The 14,339-nt window shown below is 45.2% G+C and overlaps 1 long non-coding RNA gene and 1 pseudogene across 5 annotated transcripts in view; one reads left to right on the top strand and one right to left on the bottom strand.

Moving 5' to 3' along the window:
* The window catches only part of LOC125612997, a 37,391-nt gene extending 24,823 nt beyond the window's left edge, over nt 1-12,568 (bottom strand). For all 5 annotated transcript variants that reach the window (XR_007343506.1, XR_007343509.1, XR_007343508.1 and 2 more), the window contains exons 1-3: nt 11,783-12,568; nt 11,109-11,243; nt 9,673-9,744 (exon numbers count right to left, since the gene is read on the bottom strand). This is a non-coding gene — a long non-coding RNA (uncharacterized LOC125612997). The remainder of the gene's footprint in view (nt 1-9,672; nt 9,745-11,108; nt 11,244-11,782) is intronic.
* Nucleotides 12,569-13,904: 1,336 nt separating this feature from the next.
* LOC107144690 overlaps nt 13,905-14,339 on the top strand; it is a 1,349-nt pseudogene continuing 914 nt past the window's right edge.

Here is a 14,339-nt window from a genome sequence, read left to right on the forward strand (position 1 = left end):
CCCCCCCCGCCACTGAGAACAGAATCAAATAGCTTGTCTCAGAAGGCAGAAAAAGGCCACTATTGAATTAAATGGAAGCTACAAATGACTTTTTTCCTCTCTCCTCCTCTCTCTGCTCTATTTCTGATGGCTATTTATAGACCCGAGTCTTCTTGTTGCAAATGAGGGACATTCTCTTCCCCCATCCTCCACTATTCTGCCCCATATCCTTGAGGACGGTGGTCTTTGGAGGATCTCAGGATTAGACTTTGGGCACTGGTAGCCCAGGCTCCTTCTTGGCCCTCCTGTACCCTCTTATCAGCTCCTTCAGTGGGTAGCTGCCCCATCCTTCTCCCCCTATGAGCTTCTCCAAGAGCAGGACCAGTCTGCCTGCTCAGGGCCAGATGGAGGCTGGGGACAGTGAAGGCCCCATACATGTCATAGTATTTCAGTGACAAACTAAGAAACCCCTCTGGCTTAGTGAGGCCAAAGAAGACAATTTACCAGAAGAATCCAAACACTCACAGATGAAAAGGAAGGGGAAATAAACTTTCACAGCCTTGGGGAGGGCAAGATTCAGGACGGCCTGGGGATCTGGGGATGCTGTACTTTTAGGGCACAAATATTTTCCAGGTGTTTTAACAACAAATAGTTCAAATCCCACTGTACTATACTCACTGCGTGACCTTGAATAAGTTTCTTAACCTCTCTGGGGCTAATTTATCTGTCATAGGATCATAAATCCTTCCACCCCATCTCTCACAGTTTGTTGTGAGTATAATCCAGATGCCAGCTGCAGTCCTGCTGTTCTTTGAAATCTAAATGAAATTGGCTGGGACCCCAGATCGCTTGTCAATGGAAATCCAATATCCTCCCCCAAGATTTCTGTGAATACTTGGGGATGGTTGCATTCAGGGGCACCTCTTGTCCTGTGGGCATCTCCTGCTCATTGGTATTATTGCAGAAGGAAACCTAAACAAACTCTCTAACTTCATTTACTCTTTGTTGACTTCAAAAAAAAAAAAAATCACTTGGGAGGCTGAGACAGGAGGATCACAAGTTCAAGGTCAGCCTGGGTGACTTAGCAAGACCCTGTCTGAAAAAAAAAAAGTAAATTTAAAAAGGGGTGGGGATGTAGCTCCGTGGTACAGTGTTTGTCTAGCCTGTGCAAGGCTCTGGGTTCAGTCCCCAGTACTGTGCACATATACAAACAAAATCACTAGTTTGGGAAGTCACAAACTGGGTCTTGCATTATTAGTCTCCCCTTAGCCCCACTATAGATAACTTCTCCAAATGAAGGCAACTCATGGGTTAAAACTTTTCTTCTGTGAGCAGCTGCATTTCCCTATCTTTCCCAGCATAAAGTTGCTATTCTGTTATCTTTCCCTTTTCTCTGGTGAAAGATGCTTTTTTGTATCCTAATGGCTAATGGCTGAGTTAGCTATTCCTGGAAAAGGAATTAAAATGACATGAGTTATAAGACTTTCCAATCAGGAAATTTTCTTTAGATTTAAGATCCCAGGACTTCCAGTGGTCTGCAGATGACTGCAGTCCAGGCATTAGAAAACCAGACCACCCGAAACTTGTGACTACTCGAAACCTATGATGTCCATTGTGAGATATGCCTCCCCACCACTCCCTCTGGAAGCCTTGCACCTACAAGCCCTAAGTGAGGTGGTCTTTGTTGGTAAGAACTTCCATCTTCTTTGATTTGCTAGCTTTCTAAATAAATCCTGGTCCTTGTCCCAACAATGTGTCCTCAAGTCCTTGGCCTTCTCAAGTGGCAAGCCATGAACTCGGGTTCATGGTCACAGCAGCCCACATCCATGGCTGTTTTGTGTCTCTGCAATTCAGCCTCCCTCCTTGATTTCCCCAAAGGAACATTTATGTTGTGATCTGGAACAAGCAAACTTCAGTTCCCCACAAAACGGAGGATTTAATATTTTTGTATGGAATGTGCTTGTGCATTGATGAATGATCATAAGATAGTACCTGTCGGGGTTTTAGCCCCCCCACTTCCCTCCTGACCTGTGGGAGAGAGGGGGAGAGCACGCCCCGACCAGGACGAACCAAGAAAGGAGAGGGCCGACTGACAGCCCGCACCCAGCCCTTCCTCCTTCACTCCCTGAGGACAATCAGATGTGTCAGGGAGAACAGTCAAAGCAGGAGCTCATTTATTGAGAAAACACACACAGCTAATATAATGTACAGGAGCCACTCAGGGTAAAGGTCAGCAGGGTGGGGAGAGTTCACGTGTACACCCATCCTACAGGCCGTAATGGGAGACAAGAGCTGTCCACGAGGGCGGAAGGGTTCTGAGCCTATCCTAGAGGTGGTCCGATTTTTCGTCACAACCCACGGCAATGACTTCTGGCTAATCGCCAGGCGCCCTCTTAGCCACATGTGGCCCCAGGACTGGGAAGCGGGTAGCAGCCAGCAAGTTAGGTTTCCTCTTTTCTGATGCAACATGCCCCGCATGTTACATCATGCCCTACAACTACCCACTACAGTTATTATATAAAAGTTACTTTCATTGTTAAGAAATTAGCCCTCTGCCATCTTGCCAAAGACTACCTACCCATTTTCTCTCTCCTCTGCACTACCCCGCCTCCACCAAAATCCTCTTGCATTTCTTATGTTGAGCACTGGATGATCCCTTTGCTTCACTGTCACCTTCCAGAATATTACCTTCCACCTGCAAATTGGCCTATCAAGGAACTTCCTAAAGTTGGTGCCTTCTTTAAAAGCATCATCCATTAAAATAATAATTTTCCATACTCAATACATGAAGATCAGTTAAGTATGAAAGTGTTTTGAAAACCACAAAGTACAGCCCACATGTGAAAGGTTATTAAGTCTGTTTCTCTTAGTCACTGGACAAAGCTTCTTGGAATGAGTCTAAGCTCTTTTTGCTTGCATCCATCTCTCTGCCTTGTGAAAAGTATAGGATCTAATGGATTTTCCTGAAACAACCATTTTCAGGCTCCAGAGAAACCTAGCCTCATTATCTTGAATTAAACATATCCATCCCAACCATCCCTTTCCACTTTTAAAAATTCTTATTGGAAAATAATTTACATACAGAGAGACAAATCATGAATTTTTACATCTGTATAACCAGCACTCAGCTCAAGACAGAGAAAATGACTAGCTCTAGAAGCCTCCCTTGGGTTTCCTTCCAATCACTGCCCCCAAAGTTGACCTCTACTTGTTCCTGGTCACATGTGTATCAGTGGTAGAGCAGGGATTTGAGCCTGTGCAGCCTGAGCTCTTATCTCCACTGCTTCCCTGTGTTTCTGAGAACACAGGCTAATAATATATCATAGAAAGTGATTGCAATGGAAACCTCCAAAAAATGAAGCCTAAGTTTAAGGGAACAGAATATTTTATAATGAGCAGTAGGCATAGCTGCTCTTTGCTCCAGAAGGAAACAGTATCATGCACTTTTAAGGATATTTGCTGTACAAACATCCTAGGAAAGATCATCTGGAGCAGAGGCAGCCAGTCCCCCTGCTCATGAGCTGCATAGAAATATGAGAACCCCATGAAGAAATGTGTCCTAACAGCTGCTCTGGCCTAGCCACCTTCCACACCTGCTGCCTCATCAGCAGCAGAGATGCTGGAGCTGCCCACAGAACCCAAGGACTTGAAAGGTTGGCCTGAAAGGGACTATCATGCCATCTGGAGGTGGCCCCTGAGCAGCTGCAAGCCTAATCCATGTCAGGCCCACTGGCCCTGGTGAGGTTGTGGGCTCTGAGGACACCAGCTGCTGGGCTCATGCTTAGACCCCCTGGGCACACCCCCCTTCTCTCCTCTGCCCTCTGCCTCCTGACACCTTCTCTGCCTCTCCTAAACCTTCTCCTCACTTCATTTTATTCTCTCTTCATTATTTTTTCTTTTGTTCTGGCTCTTCCTGTATCTCTTCCTCTCTTGATGATTTTATATATGGGGCTGACTACATCACCATGAATGTGATAAAAGAAGGAATTATCACTTACTCATAAGCTCTGCACCCAGAGATAACCACAGGGAACATTTTGGACTCATTCTCCCAAAGTTTTCTCTACACGTGTCCAAATATACCAACATGCTTACCACCAAATTGAGATTCCACCCAAATGGCTCTCAGACTCTCTAAGCTGCTCCAGAGGAGAAGGCAAGAGGAAGAAGCCTTTCTTCCCTGCCTTCCCCTAGAGAAAGGGAATGACAAGAACCTGGGACCTTTGCTGGCTGCCCAGGGTATTGGTTTTCTGGGACACCAGCTGAACCTGAGTCCCCCTTCCTAGCCCATTCCCAGCAGCAGGCTCAAGTCTAGGGGAAATCTCAACTATGAGGGGTCCTCGGGAATGGAGGCTGGGATGATCACATCTGTTCTTCTGATCCCTGAGCAGATCCCAACCACGAGGAAAGGAAGCTTCTATGCACACAGAGGAACCTGCGGATTGTAGAGCAGAGGCCAGAGTGAAGTGTTGGGGGCTTTTATACTTGTGTCCAAGTATGCCCACACACCCATACAGACTTTCAGTCCAGTCCCAGCAAACATTGTGGGGAAGGGTATGAACCGGCCTTGGCCACACAACTAGCTTTCCTTTGACTTAAATTGAGACTGATCCTCATTTTGGATGTGCCTGAACCCTCAATCACCCCCCAGGATGAGCTGGGAAGACAGCCTGGCTGGACAGCCTGGTAAGGACTTTTGGGTGGAGGGAGCATTTGGGTGGCTTTTAAGTTTTCACTATGATCAATAATGCATTTCCTCTGTTCTTAAAGGCTTATTACAGGAAATTCAGACAACAGCCAAGATTGTAGAATTATGTTAGAAGTTTTCCCTCAACCTGTCACCACTCCCCACAAAGATGACCACTGAAAATTGGTTAGTACCTTCTCAGAATTATTCTTGTACATAGGCAAAAATATGAGCACATATGAAGTTTTGTTTTTTTTAACACATACAGAAACTTCCTTTTCTCACTCATTTTACTCAACAAGCCTTCAGGAGCCTTTCTTTTGCCAGCTCAGTGCAGAGGGAGCTGCCACATTAGGAAGAAGATTTCTTGGAGAAGAGAACCACGTCAGTGTAAGACAACTTGGCAGAATGAGAATCCATTCAGCCTTCCCACAAACATTCTCCATCACCTATGTGTGCTGAACAGGCCTGCAGTTAGAGAGACCCAGGCTCAGAGCCCACCACCACACTGCCCAGCTGTGTGAAGGTCATGGAACCTTCCTGAGTACTTACCTCATTGTGCAGATTACGTGAGAAAGTATGTCAAAAGTTTGGCAGGGACCTAATGCATAGAGGGTGCCATGATGTCTCAAAACCTGAACAAGCTGGGCTTGAGGGTATGGCTCATGGTAGTGTTGCTCAGCATATGTGAGGTCCTGGGTTTGATCCCCAGCACTGAAAATCAAGAACCAGACACAAAAATAGCTTCGTGGCCCTCTATGGTCAGGGTGTATTGGGTGACTTTTTTTTTTTTTCCTTACTCCACTGAAGAGCATGGACTTTTTTTCCCACAGTTTGCTCATTTATTTGACAGACAAGATCATTTCTTCCAGTTATGTTTTCCAAATCCTTATATGAACCTTTTGTAAAGAGACTATTATCACCCCTCATTACTAAGTCACCTTGAGCAAAAACTTGATGTCTCTGAACACTTTCTGTCTCTAAAATGGAGAAGAGTTAAATTAATCCTGTCTCTGCACCTGCCCAAGGCCACCTAGAGGACAAATTAGAATATTGCCATTAAAATGCTTTGTCAGCCCTACAGCAGTGTAGACATGTGTGGGAATTCGGAGGTGTCCAGGGCAGTGGCCCCACTAGAAAATACATTCCTGGGAGGGCAAAAATGGACTCAGCAAACACTTGTCAAATAATAAATGATACTTCTTGATTGAAAAATAGGAGAATGCAAGTCCTGGGAGGTCTTTAGAAAGTTTACCAAGGGGGGAGGAGCGAGGAGGAAGGCAGATCACATCAGAGTGTGATCTTCTTTCCTCCCTCCCTCTCTGCCTTCTTTCTGTCCTTCCTTTCTTTCATTCATTCAACATATTCACTCTCCTGATTTGTTTAAGGGGAGGAAAAAGAGCGACAATGACACTGACAACAGCTTATTGTTTCACACACACTTCCCAGTTTACAGTGCACCATCACAGGATCACGCCTATTTTTTTCATTTGTCCCCTGAAGTAGGAAGTGCACTTCCATGTTAAAGATGTAGAGGCGGAGGCTCAAAAAAGTTATATAATCTCTCCAAAGTCACAGGATACAGTTGGGAACCAATGTACCATTCCTCCCGAGCACATTCACCATCTCACTCTCTTTCTGAAGGATCACCCTTACTTCCCACTCCTCCAAACACTTCCTTTCCCAGGTTTTACTCTGGACCAACCATGCATCAATACAACAAATGTCTGGAAGGAAAGGGCTCTAAGTGCTTTCCCTTCCTGGGGGCCATGCATTCAATTAGTGTTTATTGAGCCTTGGGTTGGATGCTCCTTCTTCCTCCCTTCTTCTCTGTCCTTACTTACTGAGCACCCTTCGAGTATAGGGTCTTTCAGTAGATGTTGGGGAGACACCTGTGACCCAAAAAGGAGCCGTCCTTGTTCTTATGGGGTTTCATAAAAACTCTCAGCTGTCAGAGAGGAGGGGCTGCACCCAAGATTTTCTCTCCTTTTTGTCCGGGTTCTAATGGAATCTCTCCGTCCAGCAAGAACAGTCTTGTTTTCCTCCCGGTAATGGAGGAAAATCATTTCACAAGCCAGCGCGCCCTCTGGTGGCCAGAGTTGGGGACTGTTTGTTTCTGCTTGGGAACCCTTTTCCTGGAGCCAGGCTCAGGGAAGCTGTTTCCGCAGTCTTTGCGCCAGGGGCCCACCACTCACCTGAGCCCAGCCCCACAACATCATTCTACTGTCCCTGACCACCAGGTGCTGCCCTCCCTCAAGGTCCCCCTCAAAGCCACTTGTCCCGCAACTTTTCACCTCAGTTTCCATCAACTCTTGACAGTACTTGATATTTCTCTGCACCAGTGTTGCTAAGGGGTGTGTCCCCTCTCTCCTACTGAGCAGAGGGGGCTTCCCGAGAGGGGAAGAGAACCCAGAGCCTCTTCATGGTGGGTGCTCAGGCCATTTCTGAAGAATACACAAAGGAATTTCAGACAAACTAGAAAAAGCCTCACTGGGAGAGCTGAGGGCCGAGTATTGGGTTGCCAGGTGAAATACAGGACAACCTAGCTAAATCTGAATATCAGACAACAAGTAATCTTTTTTAGTCTAGGTATGTCCCAAATATTGCATGGTACCTACTTATACTGATTTTTTTTCATTGTTTATCTGAAATTTGAATTTAATCAACATCCTCTATTTTTATTTGCTAAATCTGGTGACCTTGGCTGGGTGGAGTAAGGGCCATCAGGAGGCCCATGTGGCCATGGTGGGGAGCAAGGTAGGGAGAGGCTGGGTGAGTAGGTTTCCAGAGAGGTTGGGGAAGACCAGAAGTTCTGGTATAAATCCAGCTTGTGGCCAGAGAAGACAGCAGTAATGAAAACTTACTTACCTGGAACTTACAACCATATCATCTGGTGGAACAGAGCCTCGGGAAACAAGGACAAACTTACCTGTTTCCCAAGGATCTGCTCAAATGTCCCTTCCCCAGCCTTTTCCATCTGTCCAACCACTAAAGGCCCCTCTCCATTATCTTCAAACTGATGTCTACAGGACACACCCAGAACGTGGAGTGTTTTTCTCCAAGTTAATCACCCAACCCTTCCCTTAAGAGCAGAAGCTGACTCTCCTTCTCCTAAGACACCTAGAAAGAATCAGTCATTGGTGTAAAACAAATGGATTTCAAGATGAAAATTCCCAACTCTTTACAGTCCACCTGTGCTCTATAATGTTGGGCCAGTTCTGCAGCCGCTCCCTGTTTCAGTTTCCTCATCAGTAAAACAACCAAACATACTTTATAAGGTAGTCACTGTAAAGTACCTGAAACAAGCCTGGCATATAATAAGTGCTCAATAAATATTAGCTCTTAATCTTTACTACTATTGCTCACACAGTGCTTGCTGAGATAAGTATCTCCCACTGATTTTTCTCCTAGAATGCTATTGCACTCTAGTTCTTCCCTATGCTCCATGGCAGGTAGGATGGCTTGGGGAGATTTCCTTCAACCTGAGCAAAGTGCAGGCTGTGCAGGTAATGAGATATCACATTCCTTCAGTGAAACAATCTTTTGGCACGAGTTCCCTATGACCATGGCTATGCATCTATGTTTCTAGCAATATTAGAGCCCATTTATAATGATTTATGGTAATTATACTGGACAAGAGTTTGATGGCTATTAGGCCTCTTTATTTGGCTGGAAAATATTTGAAGCATGAAGCTGTGTGAGACAATCAGCACCAGCACCATTACGAAAACATCCTTGTATTTGGAACCAATTTGGACTGTCATTTTTAATATCACGGATTATTCATCTTCAGATTCCAAGTCCTTAGTATCTGTGTTCTGCTGCTTCAGTATCTAGAGGACGTCGAGTAGCAACAGGCCTGTCCTGGGGGTGGGCAGCCAGGTAGGCATCAGCCCCCAGGGACTGATTCACAGCGGATGCCAGATCCTCCCAACACAGCTTTTCCCCAGCATCATTTCATCTCCCCTTTTATGGAAAGACACTACCGCAAGGGACATGCCACTGAAAGTACTGCCTCAATGTCCCCTCTTCTTCCTTCTCCTGAAGAGGGAACAGAATAATTGGGGCTGTCCTCTAGCCAACACACACCATGAATTTATATTGGCTGTTTGGGGCTGGCATACATGCTGAACCCAATGTTCAAATTGAATATCACCCCTGAATAAAGCAGTCACGAAATTATAATAAATAGGAATTTCTCAAGCTGTGCCTTTGCCTTGCCAAAATAGTTGGATTAAAAAGTTTAAAAATTAATTAACAGGCCAGATGTTTAATTTTCCACAATGACAAATACAACATTCATCTATATTTCTTCTACTTTCCATCTGAATATTTCAGAGTAACATAGACAAGCACTCTGGCTCTTTTTCAGATTACTCCAACCTCATATGTAAACGTTATTTTCTATTAATATTTTAGTTGTAGATGGACACAATACCTTTATTTATTTTTTTTTTGTTTATTTGTTTATTTTTGTGGTGCTGAGGATCAAATTCAGTGTCTCATACATGCTAGGCAAGTGTTCCACCACTGAGCTAGACCCCCAGCCCCTTGTATGTGTACATTCTTTACAAGCACAAGAAAGTAGAAAGACTCTGCCCAGGAGGACCTGAATTAAGGTCATGAAAGCATAAAGTCAACCCATGGCCCGTGTCTGTGCCCAGATGCCCCTGCAGTGGGCTCCTGGGCCCCTCCACAGTCTCCAGGGACCCCTGGAAAGATTTCTCTCCCCAAAAGCAAGTTGCCATAGGATTCCTTTGACCTTCAATTTAATGAGAAAGAACAATGAAGCAATTACTGGGCAAGGGTTCCAGGGCTACCTGGACTTGGCAGGTCCGATTCATTTAACCTCTTCTTTGTTTGGAAACTCAGATTGACTTTAATGATGTAAAATAAAGTGGCTTCCAGGAGCATCTCTTGACACTAATGGAGCCTGTATGCCCTTTTTTAAAAATAGACATTGAAATATGTAAGAACACCCATGTCACCGTGGGACGCCCACTTACCAAGTTTTGGCCACTTTAACTACTCCTGATAATTAGACTCTGTAAAACTGCAGCCATTTCGCTTGTCTCCATCTGGGAAGAAAATTCATTGTTTTAATATCCACTGGTAAACTTAGAATTCTATTTGCCCAGAGAAAACTCATGAAACAAGCTGGAGATAAGAACAGGAAAAACAACTGTGATGTTGGCACAGGTGATTGGAGAACCTCCCTCTCCCTCTCCTTGACCCCTACCCTGGGCACAGGAGGGTGCATAGGGAAGCAGCACAGGTCGGCCTGACACTGATGGTTTTAGACTATCTGTTCTCTGCTCCTCCCAAGGGCAGGTCAGGATTGGGGCAGCTGTATATCAGAAGGTCATTTACAGGAGGAGCCTGGGGAGTGCCAGAAATGACTCCAGCCTTCCTTCCTCCGAGGGATGGCACAAACCTGGAGGGTCTTACAGGGCGGGTGACCACATGGCTTGCTGGGGCCCGGGGAGCAGCTTCCTACTTTAGTTAACTAAAGCCCACAGTGCTGACTGGTGGCCTAGCCCCAGACTATGGACAATGAACAGCAGGCATCTCAGAGCCCACTGCATGCCTTTCCCATTCACTTTCCTATGAGCCTAAGACCCAAAGCTCAAACGGCCATCTTGACATCTCTAGGTGGAAGAGTCAAGCTCAACACATTCAAGCCACACTTAGATGTTTCCTCCCCGCTACTGCTATCTGCTCCCCTTCCCACACCCCCTGTCTCAAGAAGGACCCTCCAACCTTCCAGCACAAAACTCAGAAGCCTCAAAGTCACCTCCCTTGTCCTCAGCCCTGATACAGAGGTTCTTGGTGCCTGGCCCATGTAGGAACACTGACACATGCCAACTTTTAGAATCTACAAAAGGTATCCCGGGAAACCATCTTTCCTCAGAAGGAGGTCTGGAAGTGTCAGGGAGCTGGAATTCTCCAGAAGCAGCCTTTGAGCAATGATGCAAATCTCCCTCATTCCTCTGAGATGTATGTTCCACACTGTGTGACCAAGTTTCCTGGTAAGTTTAAACTCCAGTTGCCCAACAGCAGGACCCACTTCACGGACATGCTACATGGGCAGCTAGCTGCAGGATCCCCATGCTTAGAAGGGACCCGTGCTGGGCTGGGTGCTCTGCCACCAGCACTTTGAAATTCTTAACAACTTATGAGCAAGAGGCCTCCAATTTTCACTCTGTATTGGGCCCTGCAAAGGATGTAGCTTGTTCTGCCCAAGCTGACTTGAGAAGGTCCTGGCTACCTGCCTTCTTCTCTCCCCTTCTCTTTTCCCTGCTTCCTGGTCAATATTTTCTGGCCTCTCAACTAAACAGCTTGCCCTACAATCCTTGTCCCTTCTGAGAAAAGCCAAACCAAGACCCCTTCACATCCATTTCTTGGGAATCTTCCTGCTTCCCTCCCTCCATCTGCACCTTACCTTGGTGCTCATTCTTGCTTGGTCACTGCAGTGGTCGCCACATCCACTAGGCTCCCTCCTTCTCAGAAGCCACAGGGTTTCTTTGTCATTATAACAAAGCTCCTCATGTCATCTTCTCTCTTGCAGTGGTTGACACTGGATGATGTACATAAAGGCCTGTCACCTCATGTTCTTTTTGGGAGCATACTTTTTAAATCCCATAATAAAAGTTAAATTAAAATTACTTCCCATTGCTCTTATCACAATAGCACAAATCACTGTGGCCCCTAAGAAACTGCAGGATCTGACAGCCCTTGGTTTCTTTCTCTGTAGACCAGCCTTTCTTTTCCTCAAGCTGGATTCATTTCCTCCTCAGGGCTTTTGCACATGCTATGCCTTCTGTCAGGAATGCCCTCTTTCCTCATATTTCTCATTCCTCTCTAATACTTCTTTGCCTAGATACTTAACCTCTCTGCTTCTTGGTTTTTCTTCATCTGTAAAGCAAGAATTATCTTGCCTAGCATGTGCAAGGCCCTGAGTTGATTTTCAGCACCAAAAACAACAACAACAAAGGATGATAATAGTTCTTACCTCCCAGTATTTTCTTATAAGATTGTTATTAGAATAAAAGTGCCAGGCACGAAGCAAACACTTCATAAACACCAGCTACTATCAGTGTAAGTACAATGCCATACCTTCTTGGCTTGAAGTAAAATCATCATTCCAGGAATCTCAGTCACGTTTATCCTGTGGCTTCAAATGACCCCGAATTCCCTCTAGTTGTACGTTCAAAAGATGGAAGAACAAGAGCACTAATGCCAGGCCAGCAAAGTGTTGTCTGGGGACAGCGCCAGCAGGCCATCCCTCAATTATGGTGACAATCAAGTGAACCCTAAAGATATCGAGGGCCTATAAGCACAAAGCATGATTATCACATGCAGGACCCAGGGCTACAGCCAGCCCTCAGTGAATCAGAAGCCCCAAGGCCTGCACTGGCCTGTTCAACCGGTTCCATCAACTGTTGCTGGCCTTTGATTGGATGTTCACACATTTAATCAGATTCAACCTGAGGTTATCAGTAATGACCAGGATGCCAAAACTTCCTCTCTGTGAGTTAGCTAATTTCATGACTTACTATGTGGTGATCTGATTCAAGTTTAATTGGCTACCTGTGTGTCCATAGAAATCCCCAGGGCAGCAGTTTCAGGGGCATCATTTTCTAGAGTTAGGAAGGGGAGAGCATCCCATAATTACCATATGCCAAATAGTGTCCAGCCTCTGTGCCAAACTTTAAGGCCCCTACCATGTGCTATCTCACTGATCCATCACGAACTTACTCTTCTTTGAGGTTCTGAAGCTTGGGAGAGTGAAGAAACTTGCTTGAGAGCACCCTGGCAAGATTCAAAACCAGGTCTGTCTGGCCCCAAGACTGAAACCTTTCTCCAAATTCCATTCAGCGTTTCCCAGATCCAGGATTCCTGGACTCCATCCCCTCATCTCTGATTCAGAAAATGTGGGGGTTGGGCCTGAACAATTTTTAAAAGTTTCCTGGGAAGCCCCAAAGATGTAGATTTAAGAACAATTTACAGAGCTAGGCAAGGTGGCACAGGCCTGTAATCCCAGCAACTCTGGAGGCTGAGGCAGGAGGATCTGGAGTTCAAAAAGCCAGCCTCAGCAAAAGCAAGGCGCTAAGCAAGTCAGTGAGGCCCTGTCTCTAAACAAAATAGAAAATAGGGCTGGATATTGTGGCTCAGTGGTCGAGTGTCCCTGAGTTCAATCCCCTGTACCAAAAACAACAACAACAAAAACAACAATTACAGGAAGCAACTCTTTCCTCAGATCCAAACAAAATAGCCTCATGAGGTTTAGTTTGTGATTTTGGTTCAGTTTAACCACTGGCTTTAAACTATAAACTAATCAACCTGAGTTTATTTAAAATTATACCTGATCTTATTTCAAATCAGACTTTTAGCCTCTCGATATAGCTTTTTATTTACTGACTAAACCTCTGTTCCAAGGAAGCATTTATTCCATGACCGTGCACACTGCAGCACCCCCCGCCGTACACACCCACCATGCTCTTCTCACATTGTAAGCTCTTAGAGGAAGAAATTGGGTACCTGTCACTTCACCGCACACAGAAAGACATTTAATCTGTTTCTTAGCCCAGCACACGTGGCTTGATAGCAAAAGGCATTTTCCTTGTCGCCTTCTCATATTACAGCAACAATTTTGGCTCCTGGAGTTCTGTAGACTCCTTTTTGGCAGGAAGATTAGACCAAGAGCTGCATTAAAGATACAGCCCTGTACCCTCCAAGGTATTAATAGATGGGAATCATGTCGGAGCTTCCTAGAGCAGAACCATCTCTGCAGTCGGAGCTGTGAGTCTGAACCAATTCAGGAGAAGTTGCTGCTTATGAAAAGAAGACTCCCTGAGCTTATAAATGGATTTTTTTTTTATGAACTTCTTGCCCTGCTTCTGATTTCAGCACTGGAGCATCCTGGATCATGCTTCTAACAAATGTGTTTCCCAACTCAAAACTTGGGCTTCTGATAAGAACCACTTTGACTAAGTCCTGAAGTCTATTTAGATAAATAGTAGCCTATTTCATATGGACCCTATTTCTATTAAAACACTATAACCCTCTTGTGTTCCTCTACCACTTGCAGAAAGCCTTAAGGAGTAATAACTAATTTAATAGCTAAAATAAATGCTTAAATCCATTGTAGAATCAGCCGCCAAGTCACGTTCCCCTAAAATTATAAAAGCAGGAACTGAAGACAAGGAAATCCAATAAGGCCAGTGATTTCAGCAATATGGCAAACTGGCCAAAACCAGGAGGGTTAATAAGCACCGGAAAAAAAAACTTTTGCAGTCTCAGAGTGTCATCAACCAAGGAGCCACAAATTAGGGGGAAAAAAAGAAGAAGAAGAAGAAGAAGAAGGAGAAGAAGGAGAAGAAGGAGAAGAAGGAGAAGAAGAGGAGGAGGAGGAGGAGGAGGAGGAGGAGGAGGAGGAGGAGGAGAAGGTTGATGGCCTTATTTAGTCCTCAGGCCAAAAGTTAGATGAGGATTGACCTAAAGAAGGCATGGTAGACAAAAATAGGCAGGATCCAAACTGCATTGGGTTGGGAGGGAATAGAGATTTAAAAAAAGATTACCCAACCAAGCCTCAAGTGTTGAGGAACACACTAGTTGTTTTTGACTGGTTGCTTGGCTGTTGGCCCTTTGGCAAGAGGGTCCACGTCAAGGA

Source organism: Marmota marmota, unplaced genomic scaffold, assembly GCF_001458135.2.
Source record: "Marmota marmota marmota unplaced genomic scaffold, marMar, whole genome shotgun sequence".
Lineage (NCBI taxonomy): Eukaryota > Metazoa > Chordata > Mammalia > Rodentia > Sciuridae > Marmota > Marmota marmota.